The sequence below is a fragment of the Pholcus phalangioides genome, unplaced genomic scaffold, assembly GCF_987345545.1.
Source record: "Pholcus phalangioides strain wild (caught in Gottingen) unplaced genomic scaffold, Ppha-v1.0 ptg000001l_1, whole genome shotgun sequence".
NCBI lineage: Eukaryota > Metazoa > Arthropoda > Arachnida > Araneae > Pholcidae > Pholcus > Pholcus phalangioides.
In genome coordinates this window covers 12286583-12301044 of record NW_028301594.1, presented here as the reverse complement: position 1 = coordinate 12301044, position 14462 = coordinate 12286583, and the positions used below count along the sequence as shown (strand labels likewise).

The 14462-nt window shown below is 32.8% G+C and overlaps 1 protein-coding gene and 1 long non-coding RNA gene across 3 annotated transcripts in view; one reads left to right on the top strand and one right to left on the bottom strand.

Moving 5' to 3' along the window:
- Positions 1-14462, bottom strand: part of LOC149089890 (uncharacterized) — a 277922-nt gene that overhangs the window by 260608 nt on the left and 2852 nt on the right. The window lies entirely within an intron of this gene.
- The window catches only part of LOC149089889 (protein-L-histidine N-pros-methyltransferase), a 272960-nt gene continuing 265572 nt past the window's right edge, over positions 7075-14462 (top strand). The window contains exon 1 of the mRNA XM_089254835.1: positions 7075-7372. The gene's annotated coding sequence lies outside the window, so the exon portion shown is untranslated. The remainder of the gene's footprint in view (positions 7373-14462) is intronic.

Genomic DNA, 14462 nt, shown 5'->3' with positions numbered 1-14462 from the left:
CTCTAATCGGACCGCGTCTGGCCTGTGGTCATGCACAAAATGCTCATCTGGCCATGCCCATCACTAGTGTAGTATACGAATTGCAATAACTTCTTTTAATGCATACTGCTCCATAGATACCCAGAAAAAATCTTTCCGCCGAAAATTGTGAAACTGTCACCTGAAAGAACCTTACCAAAAGCGGAAGAAAGTGACTTTTTTTTTTACTTTATACGTTCCTTCTCACTATAGGAAAGATATTATAAAAGAAGCCCCACACGTACATGGGTAGATGGATCATAGCGGCTGTTACGGCCCGATTAGGACATGGTGAACTCAGTTCAATAAGTGAGCCTTTGGATCTCATACATAGTCGTGGAAATTGATAACAAAAACCAAAATCCTGATAACTATAAACGTATTTTTTACCGTGTTATGATATTGATCTGTTCCCTACTTAGCAAAAGTGACAGCAATACCCGAATGATAACATTATCTGTGATTCTAATAAACAGTGTCTACTGTATTTAACATAATTTAGGTTCATCATCATTATATTAATCCATCATTATTTAAATTTATATGCTAATTTTCAATCTCATCAGAGAGAAAGCAGTTATCGATTCTCTCTCGAAAGAGTGGGAAAATACATGATTCAATTGTGTATTCAATATGGCTCGATCCATCGAACCAAAAAAAGAGGACATTTAAATTTCCAAGTGTATTCCACTGAAGTACACAGATATGAAAAATGAATTTTATTTTATTTATTCATAAAAAAAATGTTTTTTCATGATTGAAAACTTTTAGTTGTTCCTTCGTTGAGCATGAAGTTAACTTGAAGTAGCTCTGCATGGAAAATTTATTATTTAAATCGATCCATGCAAACAATTATGAATTTTGAAATTGTATATTAATAATTAGATTATTTCCACTGAATCACAGCCATATACAATAACTAATTAGATCAGGACTATTGCACTGAAACCTCACTTACGGTACTAGATATAACGATAAATCTCTCTACAGCAATATTTTCTTCAAACCTTGTTTGGAATTGCCTTTTGTCTGATATTAAACTCTACAAATCCTTTACTACTACTACTAATAATAATAATAATTATTATTCCTCTGTAACGATATTTTCTGAAGAGATTGTGGTACCATTACAACGATATTTCATTATATTTCTTGTTCAAAATTACACATCTTAATCAGTGCCGTCTTAACGCATGGGCCCACCTGGGCACTGCCTGGGGGCCTGAAGAGAAGAGGGGCCTCATAAAAATGAGAACCTACCTGTTCAAATTTTCGAGAATTCGCCAGGTAGAGCCTCAGAAAAATCACTTGGCCCGGGGCCCGTGATGCTATTAAGACCGCCCTGATCCTAATATATTTTTAAATATCTCGCTAGTTTTTGTTCTTTCCAAGGCTTTTGGTGTTATCGGTATTTCGTACCAAAATTATTGAGTTTGGAAAATCAACTCATTGATTTGAATTTTTTCACGGTGAATAGATTCATTATGTGCATTTTCTGGTAGTAATGCCAATTTAGAAGAAATTTCAGCAACGGCATAACTTTGGTGGCACGAAACGATAATGCTGCTCGCCCCCCCCCCCAATAACAATTATCCCTTTAAAACAGTGGTTCTTAACTTTGTGCTCTGCGGACCCCTTGTGCCAATAATATAAAGGCTTTAGAACCCCCGTGCCAATAAAAATGAAATCCACGGAACTACTTCGCAGAATAATATTTAGTGTATAATAATCGAAAGGAAAGAGTTGTTTTCACATCCACACTCAAAAGACCTGAAATCTCTCCAAAGATATCACAGGGGTTCATGAGCACCCGATTAATAAATTAAAAACCCCCGTTCTGCAACGATGTTTTTCTTAGTCCCGAGAATATTTTTATATCGTTATTTCACTGTAGTTTTTATAGGCATTTCTGCAGTACCTCCCAAACGCTCACGAACCCTAACTGCTATTATAACCCAGGTCTGACGAATCGGTGGTTGACGGCGCATTTACCATTACTGTCAAGGAAGACTGAAATATTTGTGGTAAAAATATTCAAACAGAGTTATTATGGTCGAAGGATTTCGGGAGTATTTAGCTGTTGTAATGTTTATGTTCTCTTTCACGATGGATAAACAACTCGAAATTCTTGCGCCGTAATATATGTCATAGCAACGAACTCTGTAATAGCGTCAGAATAAACTTTTAAAAATTATTTGTGTGACGCACTGTATTCCAATTGTGCCTAGAATAAATTCGAAATATTTCATAGTAAAATGTAAGAAACTTATGTGAAAAAACTCAAGTTGAAATTAAATGATGTTTTTTGTATTCCGAAAGTGTTCAGAACTCACTGAATATTTGCTAAATTTCTGCCATAAAAAAATAAAATAATGACTCATGTTTTCTAATGAGTTCACGATAACTGAAATAATTAATACTCAACACATTGATCAATGCTAATTGCTATTTTTAAGCTCTCCTTCTCAAATCAAACAATACATGTCACATTATTTGAGACCTACTAAACATTTACGTTACAAAATCCTGTACTTATACACTTGTATTTCTCTCTCATGACATTATTTTGAAACTACGCCCATTTTTTTGAACTATTAATTGAGAAAAAATACCATTAATTCTTTGTAAATATTAGTGATGGTAGACTGAAACAAACTGAATATTTTGACTACTCTACAAACTTTGATATGGTATGATCAGGTTTCTAATTTAAATGCAAAAGCCATGTGGTTATTTTTTTATTTTATTGAAGGTTGTCGAAGAATTCGTAAATAAAAACCGTCCTCGTGTCCATCATCAGTGAGGAAATCGGATTAAGAATGGTTGATTATAGGCTGTTGCTTAAAAAGTTCATTTAAACAGTGAAACTTCGATATTACGATGCTTTGCAGACCAACAAAAAATATCGTTGTAGAGAGATTATCGTTATAACGAGGGGCAACACTGTCATCACGCGACGTTTACTTCAGGCTGCGTTTGACATCTTCTCTAAATCTGAATCATTAGTACCATCAGAAAATATGAAAAGCTGAAAGTATTTATTCACCTCGAAAAACTGTAAGTGATTGGTTTGTTATAATGAAATTCATTATAGAAGCATCGCCTCTGTAAAGATATTTACTGCACTGCACTTTTGACGCCTTAAACAAAAAGTGGCAATACCAGCAACTTCATAAATAGTATTGGTGATCATGTGGTGCAAAACACCAATGTTATCAGACTCAATCGGAAGAACGAGATCTTATGACGAAGTTAAAACTAAATTCAAGACAGTTTTCAGTGAAATATAAAACAATATCGTTGTAATGATTTCAAAATCTCTTAAAAATATAGTTATAGAGGGATTTATCGTAGTAGAGGACATCGTTGTATCGAGAGGATTTTAACATTAGACAAGATTATAGACAATTCCAAACAATATTTGAAAAAATATCGTTGTATAAAGGCATCGTTGTAGTGAGGTTCGACCGTAATACCATTTTCAGGGGAAAAAAACTAGAATAATGATCACGGCCTAGAAATAAATCAATGAAAACCAAAGCAATCTCCCCCGTGGTGCACTTTGGAAAAGTTATTACTAGGAAACGCCGGCAGATGGCGCTGAGATGTGTAAGATTACCTGAAACAGCTCCCGGAAATATGACAGGATCACGCAACAAGAGCAGGAATTACACGTAAGAAATACTAAACGAGTGCAAGGAGAAGAGGAGAAGAAGAAGAAGAATCATTTAAATGGCTGAACACATTTGAATCGAATTTCATTCTAGGCAGCACCAAAAAAGAAGATTGTATATATATATATATGCACGCCCTTTTTATGCATAAAAAATATTTTCTTATTGGAATTGATGATTATATGTAGAGATAAATTTTTTCTGAGATTATTCTTATACTTTATAATGCGATTATAACCATTAAAATGTATGAGAATTAAGAGAAAACATGATATATTTTTTTAGTGAGAATTTATAAGCCGTGTTTACTCGCGTACAAGGCGCAATTTTTATTAAATTTTCACACATTCATATACCTAGGCCGTAGTATATGCACGAGCTAATACCTGTACAAAACATTTCGCTAAAAGACAAAATTGGGATAATTTAAAAGATAACTTCAGAATTGATGACTTTTGATTTAATTGAAAATGATAATTCGGGATTTTTGTTGAGAATATAATTATTAATTACTAATATTAATTAAAAATTAAAGTCAGAATCAGGGAGTAAAATAATTGAAAGTTAATTTATGAAATGATCGAAAATGAGAGAAATAGTTTCAGAATTAACGACGATTCAGAATTTATGAAAGACCTTATTTTGTGAAAACTTTCAATACTTTTGGGGATCCCCTGTTTGCTTCAGGGCCCTGAGCCAGACCCCGGAATCTTAATAGTAGCGTCAGAGCCGGGAGCGCAGTGGGTGACCTACAGTATCTTGTAACACCATTCTCCGAGCGCTCTCCAGAATTTATTCAGTGTCCCCTATACCATATATGCTCGACCTATGGCCCGTGGGACCAAATTTGACACATGATGTGGGCCGTGACCTTTGGTTTTAAAACTGAGACATAATTTTGAAAAAATGCATCAAGTGGCACATTTAAAAATTACTTGAATAATCCGTGGCACATTTAGATAATTTAAGCCAACTGTAGCTCAGATCCACATCAGTTGATTGATTCTCGACACAGTTCCAGAGCACGGCATATTTATAGATCACTCACGTGACTCGTGCCACATTTTCTGGTCACTCAAGTGACTGACGACATAATTGCAGGTCATTTAGTGACCAGTAATATAGCTCCGGAGCATTTGGGCGACCCGTGGTAGAGTTCCACAACACTCAAGTTACCAGTGGCTCAATGACAGATTAGTTAAGTGACCTGCGGCACATTCCCAGATTACTTGAGTGACCGGGAACATAATTCCAGATCATCACGTGACCCGCGGCACGTTTCCAAACCAATGAAGTGGCTACAATTCTCTTAATGGTCAAGCACCTTTGCTCTATACGGTAATATTTAATTACGGTAATTACAATTTGTCACTAATAAAGTATTGTAATTGAATTTAAAAATACCCTGATTTACGTCCTAAAAATCGTATTACTGTATTTGTGAATAACCGAAATATAAGGAGATGAATAACAATTAATTATTAATGACTCTGGTTTTTCTTATTTTGATCAGCAAAATCATACATCATCTTATATTCGAGTAAATACGGTATTTATTTTCATTATATCGTTCGAGTATAAGCGAAATTACTCATAATTTTAGCATGAATAGTGAATGAAATGATCAATGAGGAAATGTTGTATATATTGTTTTTCTTGGCTTATCTGCCACGGTGATTACGCTTTTTAAAACAAAACATTTTGAAGGTTTGTGGCACTTACAATGTCATGATGCCATTAATTTCAGTTTCGTAGAAGCTTAATTTCCCAGAAATTGACAATGAAAATTATCATTTGATATTAAAATATCAACTAATTACAACGAAACCTCGCTACAACGATGCTCGACGATATAACGATAAATCCCTTTGGAACGATATTTTTTCTTAGTTCGCAAAGTATGATTATATCGAGGTTTCACTTTAAATCATATTCTATTTATTCCAAGTTGGTGGCTCTGTGCATTCAGCAACAATAATCAGAAAATATATTCTTCTGCGTATAATCCGCGGATTATACGTTAAAAACATTGGATTCGAAATCTGAAATTATTTCTTTCATTAATTCTAGAATTTATCATCTTTCAACGTTTTCTACCATTTTCTAAAAATGTTTGGTGGGCCACGACAATTTGCTCCGAAGGCCAAATGTGGCCAGCCCGCGGGCTGTACGTTGAAGACCCTTGGCTTAGATTTTAACAAAATGAATTATATAACTTTTTGTACCATTCAAAATGAGTTCTCTTACGAAAACTTTTTGTTTTCAAATGTTCGATATAACACTCTATCAATATGATGTTCGTTTTCCGTGGAACGAGGATGGTCGTGATAACGAACGTCGACTGTACAGTCGAAACTCGTTATAACGAACTCCAAGAAACCGGAGAAATCATTTCGTTTTAATGAAATTTCGTTACAAAGGAATTCCAGTTTTTACATTGCCCCTATATAAACGTATCTGGGGGATTAGGATAGAGTTCGTTAAATCAGATTTTCGCTATAATGATATTCGTTAAAACGGAATTCGACTGTATTTCATTATTGCTGAATGAAATGAATTTGCGTATGCGAATCACACGATGACATTTCTTCTTCAAGTTAGTAAAATTTGCATCTGCAGACTATACGCTAATCCGGATTATACGCAGGAAACTACGGCAAGTATTTGTTTGGGGACATAAGAAAATAGAAATTACACGGAAGTTACATTTCATTCTGGAAAAGTCTGGAACTTAGTTTTTTTCGATGTATCAATTTTTTGTGTATTTTTCACCTGCTGTGCTTACGCGAAGAAATATTGTACAAACTATTTAAACAAATTATACAGTAGACGCTCGTTATAACGACACCCACACGGTTCCGTCGAAAATAGACATTATTGTTGGTGAGCGTTACATCGAAAGGAAAACACATATTACGGTCGTAACTATATAACATTCTATATTTATCCTACCAGTCGTATTAATGGAATTGCCACTATAAAGGGGGATCGTTATAACGAGCGTCGACGCTATTAGTTTTATGAGCTGAATTTGTATGTGAAGCTTCGTGTTTGGAAAACGAATGAGAAGCATGACACAACGAAAAATATTATTATGTGATTTGAAGTATATTAATTCATCATTATATGAACACAATTTTCGAATTTCCCCCCTATGGATAGTTTTTATTATATTCCAAACTAAAACTGTAAGAAATAAATATATAAATTCCCCCCTTTTAGTTTTCCCGACCCTCACAGGATTTTCTTTCCTTTGTAACCCCAGTGGTCGGGCAGTGAACCCTAAGATTGTACTCTAAAGACTGCTCCGTACGGAAGGAACCCTTCAAGGAAATCGCTTTGGGTACAAAAAAAATGTAGGGGTGAAAGAAACCCCTTAATATTTGGGGTAGGAGGTCTATGCCCCTGGGTCAAAGACCCCCCCCCCCTAAATGTCTGCCAAAAGAGAACCTTGAAGATGGTTGAACTCGTCTGGATTAAGAACTGGAATTTTTACGAACATCAACAAGAAGTTTTCTCGGAAAATATTACATGCAAGGATATATATTCGGAATATTTCTAGGAAGTATCCAAACAAAAATATGGAGTATTTAATGGGAATATTTCCGTGTGAATTAGTAATGCCTTTCTCTCGAATTTATGTGTTTTTCTGATGATGATTTTCTTGAAAGAACGTGAATGTAAGTAAAATTGCATTTTTTATTATTATATTTTTATCTATTTTCTATCATTAAAATTGACTTATGTTCTCAGTAAAATATTGCAATTTATATACGACTAATGTTTCATTCGAATTTCGCATGCACAGAATAAATTCCCTTATCCTCCCAAAAAAAAAGAAGCTGAACGCATTTGAGGTACGAATGAATATTACCTGTGGTAGCTGTAAAATTAAATTTCATTTTTTAAATACGAGACTTTTTTTGAAGGTAATAGAAAGGTAATAATCATTGTACACATTATTACAATTATCTAATCCGCTAATCCGAGAAAATGTACCCACCAATTATTTATTTCATTTATTTGGTTACTGACCTGGCTTGTACCTTATCAGTGCGCGTATCTTTGGATGTTATCAAATTAATTATTGTTAGAAAAGAAATTATTTTGGTTATGGGAAGTTTTTTCTTTTCTATTCAAAACAATACCCAATTTAAAACCAAAGATTAGGCTGTTTTGAATCTCCTCCAAAGTTTAGCATTCGTCCAAAAAGCCTGAAAACATTGTCCTACAACAGGCTTTTCAACCTTTCAGACACCGCGGGCCAAATTGAAATCGCCCACGAAGTCCGTGGACCACCAATTCATACTGACGTACATGTAATTGTGAGAAAAATTCAGATTTACTAGGGTTTAAAAACTCACATACTTTAAAGTGACGTATTAATAGAAGGGGCCAATGGGGCCCATGTCGTATAGGGACAAAAATAATTGAAGACATTCATTTATTCTGAAATTATTTTTCTTATTAATTATCAATATTGTGTGATAATAATTATGGAAAAATTTCTCTCTCCCTCTCTCTAATTATTTACTAATTAATTTAGTTAATTCTGATTAATTTTAATCCATCACTTCCAATCATTCTGTAAATACTTATTTCTGTAATTCTGAAATTATTTTAATACTCAACATACCTTGAAATAATTTCTTCTAATAATTATACAATTATTCATTTATTTAGTTATAAAATAATTTCTAACACAAATTACAAAATTATTTCTCTCAATATTTTGTTATTTTTTTCACTAATTCTGACCTTTCATCAATTGCTGAACTATTCGTTTCATTAATTTGAATTTTCACCAATTTATTCTGAAATTAGTTCTCTCGTGAATTTTACAGTACTTTTTCATTAATTCCAAAGTTATTTCTTTCACTAATTTTAAAATTAATCATCCTTCAATATTTTCAACCATTTCCTAAAAATGGTTACGGGCCACGACAAAAGCTCCGAGGGCCAAATGTGGCCCACGGGCCATGCGTTGAACAACTCTGTCCTACAACAACGTTGCTCAGCGTCGAAAATGATTTCATAATTTATGGTTCACAAATAATACATTTTTCCACAATACTGTATATCAACATGAGTTTGGCATTTACATTGATTTGTTTGATTTTTGGTTTGTTTGATATTTTTTATCGTTATTCCAATTCATGGCTAAATTGCTCAATTTCTTTATACATGTTAACAGTATATATTACTTAAATAACATATTTGAAAAGTTTCAAAAAATTAGACGATAATTTAGTACGTTTTTATTTGTAATTAATGTAAGTTTACAATTAACTGTGACTTTAATCAAGATAAAGTAATAAACTTAATTAAAGCAATTGGTATTTATGGCTTTAGGAAATTTCATATACCATTTAACAAAAAAAAGTTGAACTTTTTCCTATTTTTAAAAAATTATTTCTGTTCATGGTCATGGGAAAAAAAATTCAAATTGAACTTTTGATAAAATTTCCGAAAAATTCAGTTTTCAAGTCATAAAAATCCAGTTTTCAAGTCATAAAAATCCAGTTTTCAAGTCATAAAAATCCAGTTTTTTTGCGAGCAAATTTTAAAAAATACAGAAGCTTTCACTAAAGCTTTTAATTTTAAAAAATTCGTTCGTTTCATACAAAAAGTTCTATGAATATCAAATGAAAAAACAAAATTAAACAAAACGTTGCGTAAATGTAACGTCAGTCTAAAATGGGTAAACGCAGAGAACTATACAACCCCTTGCAACCTGAATGACATATTTGAGTTCTGCACGTTATTTGGATACGTTTTCCAATTCAAAGTATGCTTCTAGGATCAACGGTTCGCCAGTACACTATCAGACACCCTGTTACCTATATACCCTGTGTAGTTCAGTTCTGTAGATTGTAGGAACATAATTTTTAACAACTAATACGTAATTATTCCTAACAACATGACTTTTCCAGAAAAATCTTACCACTACACCACTCGGGTGTCAAATTTAATTACTAGAGCTCGGATTATATGTAAATTCATTATGTGTATATACATTTGCATATATTGCCTTTTTTTGTCATTAATGCATATAAATGTATAAAATCAAAGAATTTCCAAAACTGCATATTTTGGAAGATATATTTGAGCTCACTTTTGTGATAGTTTTTCATAACGGGGGGGGGGGGAATGTTCCCGCATGTAGGATTTAGTGAATTCATAGAGATGTTTGTAATACTGTATTTTGTAAATATCAACCGTTTTATAGTGTAACGCTATTGTTATAGCAAAAAAGAACACTGTCCCATGGGACCACCAAGTCCTTCCATGGAACCAAAAAAGGATTTTTATTATTTGTGAAGATATATAATTTGAGATGGAATGTTTCTGAAAAGGGTCAGAAGTGTTCAATTTTTTTTTTTTTTTTAGAAATCGAGCCGGAATATTTTTGTTGCTGGAATTTCCTTACTGAGCAGCTACAACGAACTAAAAATACCTAAATAAAAAATATGTAGAATTCATCTTAGTTCATAAATATATTTGGGGATATTTTTTTTGTAAATGAGTCTATTTACTAAGAAATAGAAAATATATATTTTAAAAATCATGTGTTTTTTTTTTTTTTTGCATAATGATTTTTTAATGTATATTTTCTAATATTTGGTACATATTTCGGAATTTAATTTCAGGGTTTTCAGTGTATATTTTGGGTTGATATATATATATATATATATATATATATATATATATATATACGCATATTTTGGCATTTTTAAGTGCATATTTGCATATATTTAAGTACATATTTCCCCACTTTTGTAGTGCATATTATCCAGGCTCTACTAACAACAATGAGTAAAACAATACATTGAATAAAAAAAATTTAACTTCAAGCCGTCTGTTGAGTAAACCTTGATCGCAACTACACAACGGAATCCAATTCATGAAACAATGAGGAGTATGCAATTCTTGCGAGACTTTAAAGCAACTGTTAGAAAGTTATAAAAAAACCAACTCCAGCACAAAGCGATATATAAGAAGACGAAAAATAGTGCAAGTAGCAAGAGGATGGAAACTTAAGACTTTCAAACTACTAACGTCTAAATATTTGTGCCCTATAAATGGCTAAAGTTCTAAATTCCACGAATATAATTATATTAACCGAATTAACCAACTCCTCCTTGTAATCGTATTTCCGATGAATATAGCTTTGAAAATTGACATTTCGGACAACGTAACGAAATTTAAAATCAACATGTTGCGAATTTCATTTGCTTTTTCCGTTCGAGGTAGCATTTAATGATGATTTTAACTATCTTGTAGAGTGAAACTCTCTTCCCTAGAACGCAAATAATGGAAGATCCATGAACATAATGTCCAAATAATTTTTCTTATACATTGAGTGGTGGTAGGGTGTATATAATACCAAATTAATAGTTATTAAATGGGTAGAAATATATTAATTTAATGCTTAGGTGGAATTGGGTGCAAGCAACTTTTATCTGTTGTTGGAAAGGATGTGGGAGGAAGTAACGTAGTTACGCACAGAGGAGTTGTGAGGCTACACGCATTGAGTCGAATCTCTGATCACGCTTCCGCATCCAATTCATTAACTATTAGTTTTCACAAATTATTCAAGGGTGATTAGTAAGTTTTATAAAACTTCCGAAATAAAAATATGTTTAGGATAATATTTGGGTGCAACCAGCTCTTCTCTGTAAAGGGGACGACAAAATTTAGAGAGTAGAGTTGTGAAGCAGCGCTCGTGAAGTCGGATCTCTGATGAAGCTTCCACGTCCAATCAACAGTTTGGCCGGTCGTCCACTGGAAGCTAGCACGAGCGATAACATGTCGCATGTATGCGCAAGACAACTATATAGTAGTTCTGCGCATGCACGGAACTTGTTTTTGCTCGTGATCAGTGGTCGACCGACCTAAGTCTTGTAAATCAACGTTTATTAAGTCATATCAGTCAAAGCTATTGTTTTGTATTAATAGCCTGAAACTTATAAAAGAGTAGTATAAATTAGAAAACTTCGCATTTGAGGAATGTATATTGATTAACATAAACAATAAAACTGCATAGATTGAAATGAACAGCAACAAATATATTTCTACCATTCTTCACGAAATAATGAAAAACGATTAAATTATCTTAATATATCTAGCTAATTTTAATTTTTTTATATAAAATATCCGTTTTTACTTTACCCACTACGTATACGTGTTGTTTTATATTGATGGTATTCAATAAATCTGGTAAATAAGTCTAAATTCTAATAGTATCTTAAAACCTTACACTTTATATAAATCAAGGCTGGACAAATATCAGGCACCAAATCGTCATGGCGACTAAAAAATCAATATTGATTCCTAAATTTTTTTTTCTGTATTTACTAAATTGCAGGCTGAGAGCAGCACAAATGTTTGGAAATTATAGCAGCATATATACCAACATGCATGAGGGCAGGGCAACTATTGCCCTGAAAAAGATGAAAGCAGCGTTATTTTGGACCTTTTCCTTCGTTTAAAAATTTTTTGCCGCCAAAAGTTTTTTCTGGTTCCCAAATTTTTTTTCCGATTTTTCCAGCCCGGATGTAAATTATTAAATAAAATTAATGTAATAGAAACTTTCTTGCGGTTGCCAAAAATTGCAATTTCGTTTAATATAGCTATTGGATTCTAATTACTGTACATATTTTATCAATTTCTAGGTTTTCCCAATGATATTAATTGGTTAATAATCAATTAAATTGTTATTTATTATCCTTGTTTCATAATTAATTTTCTGCTCATCATGGGGCGAAGAATTTGAAAATATATTGCCACAGCTTTTTCCTACTTATCTTCTGATTGATTAATATTTATGATTTTATACCCAGTTTTGACTCTTAAAAGTAATAAGCTCTAGTATAATATTCCATTTTAATTCATACTAAAAATGTACATCTTATTGGATTTTTTTTCTTGAATTTTCTGACATTCAGCTTATTTTATCAAGTGAAAAATAAATTATAACAGTTCTGGATTTTGAAAATGCAATAACATTGATCTGCAATAACATGCAATAACAAGATCTTTGGAAACAGAAAAATAAATGACGACGTACTTCTCTCTCATTGGCAATCTTATTTACTTACATTAATTTATCTCATGTAGGAAAAATTAATTCATTTTAGTATACTAGGTATACACACACACACACACAGTAAGTAAAATACGTACGTAATATACAGGCTGAGATCAAAGGTGTTCAACCTGTAGGAGAACGGGCCATTTCATTGGTTTGAAAACATGTCGCGGGCCACTTAAGTGATCTGTTAATGTTTCGAGGTCAGCTTGAGTAATCTGGAACAGTGCCGCGGGTCACGTAATAGATGCATAAATATGTAGTGGGTCATTTCAGTGATTTGGAAATGGATGTGGAATATCCTGTAGAACTGTGCCGCGAGTCACTCAAGTAAATATATCACGCGTGTCAAGTGATCTGGAGTTCACTCAAGTAACCTGGAAATGTGCCGTGGGTCACTCAAATGATCTGTAAATCATTGTGTCGGGGGGGGGGGGGTTATTTAGGTGATATGGAAATGTGCCGTGGGTTAATTAAGTGATATGGAAATGTAGTACGGTCACTTAAGTGTTCTAGAACTGTGTCGTGAGTCACTCAAGTGATCTGAAAATGTACCGCGTGCCACTTAGTTACTCTGAAACTGCAGTGTGCTACTCAAAAGAATTGTAAATGTGCCGTGGCTCATTTAAGTGATCTGGGGATGTGCCGCGTGTGTTTAAGTGATGTGGAACTCCACAGCGGGTCACTTTTTTAAGTGATCTGTTCAATTTTCCACTAAGTTCATTTTCACAAGTTTTGGTTTCAGATCACGGGCCACATCAAATGATCCCGAGGCACACATTTGGTTCGCCGGCCGTGGGTTGCGCATATATACTGTATAAAAAATGTCCAAATATCTTTGGACTTACAGATTAGAATTTTAAATATTACCTTCTGATAATGTTATTTTAAATACACGTTAATTTTAAATTTTCTCAGGTTTGTGATGAGCTAACCTCTTTTATTAATTTCACTTTCTGTTAATGCTTCCATTTTTTATGCGTCGTCTTAATTTGTAATGGTGAACTATATAGTTTAGAAGAAAAAAAAACAAGAAACTACTGAGAGAATTCATAGACATTCTCTGGATTCATAATAAAGTTAAGAATTATTTGGTTATTCTTATTCTGTTGATTGAAAATGAATTTTTATATACATCATTTTCTCATTCATTTGGTGAAAAACAAAACATCATTCAAGTCATATCATTAAATCATGGTTTTTGAAATAAAATTTTTAAGATAAAAAATTTTCTTATTGATTGATAAAGATTTGAATCATCATCGTACCAAAATGTCCCTTTCAAATATGTGGAGATAACATTTGAAAATAAAAATTAATCATTGAAATTAAACCACAAGCATTATTTGAAAAATTCTTCAATTTGGCAATTTTCATAATGTAATGATAGTAATCTGATATGCAACAGATTTAATTAAAAATCCTAAAAGAACGATGCGATGAAAAGATAAAATTTGTTTAAAAGTAGAAACGTTCAGAATGATGAAAAGATAAAAGTAGAAAAATTTGTAAAGAGATGGAATTGCCGAAATTTAAAAAGGTGGGTCTTAGTGAAGAAGAATGTATGTTTCTCATGCTGTGAACTATGAACACTAGATATGTCCAAAAATACAATATCAATTTCCAAAGACAGGAAAGATAATAATCGTACTGTAAATGCAATGTAAGTAAATTAATCT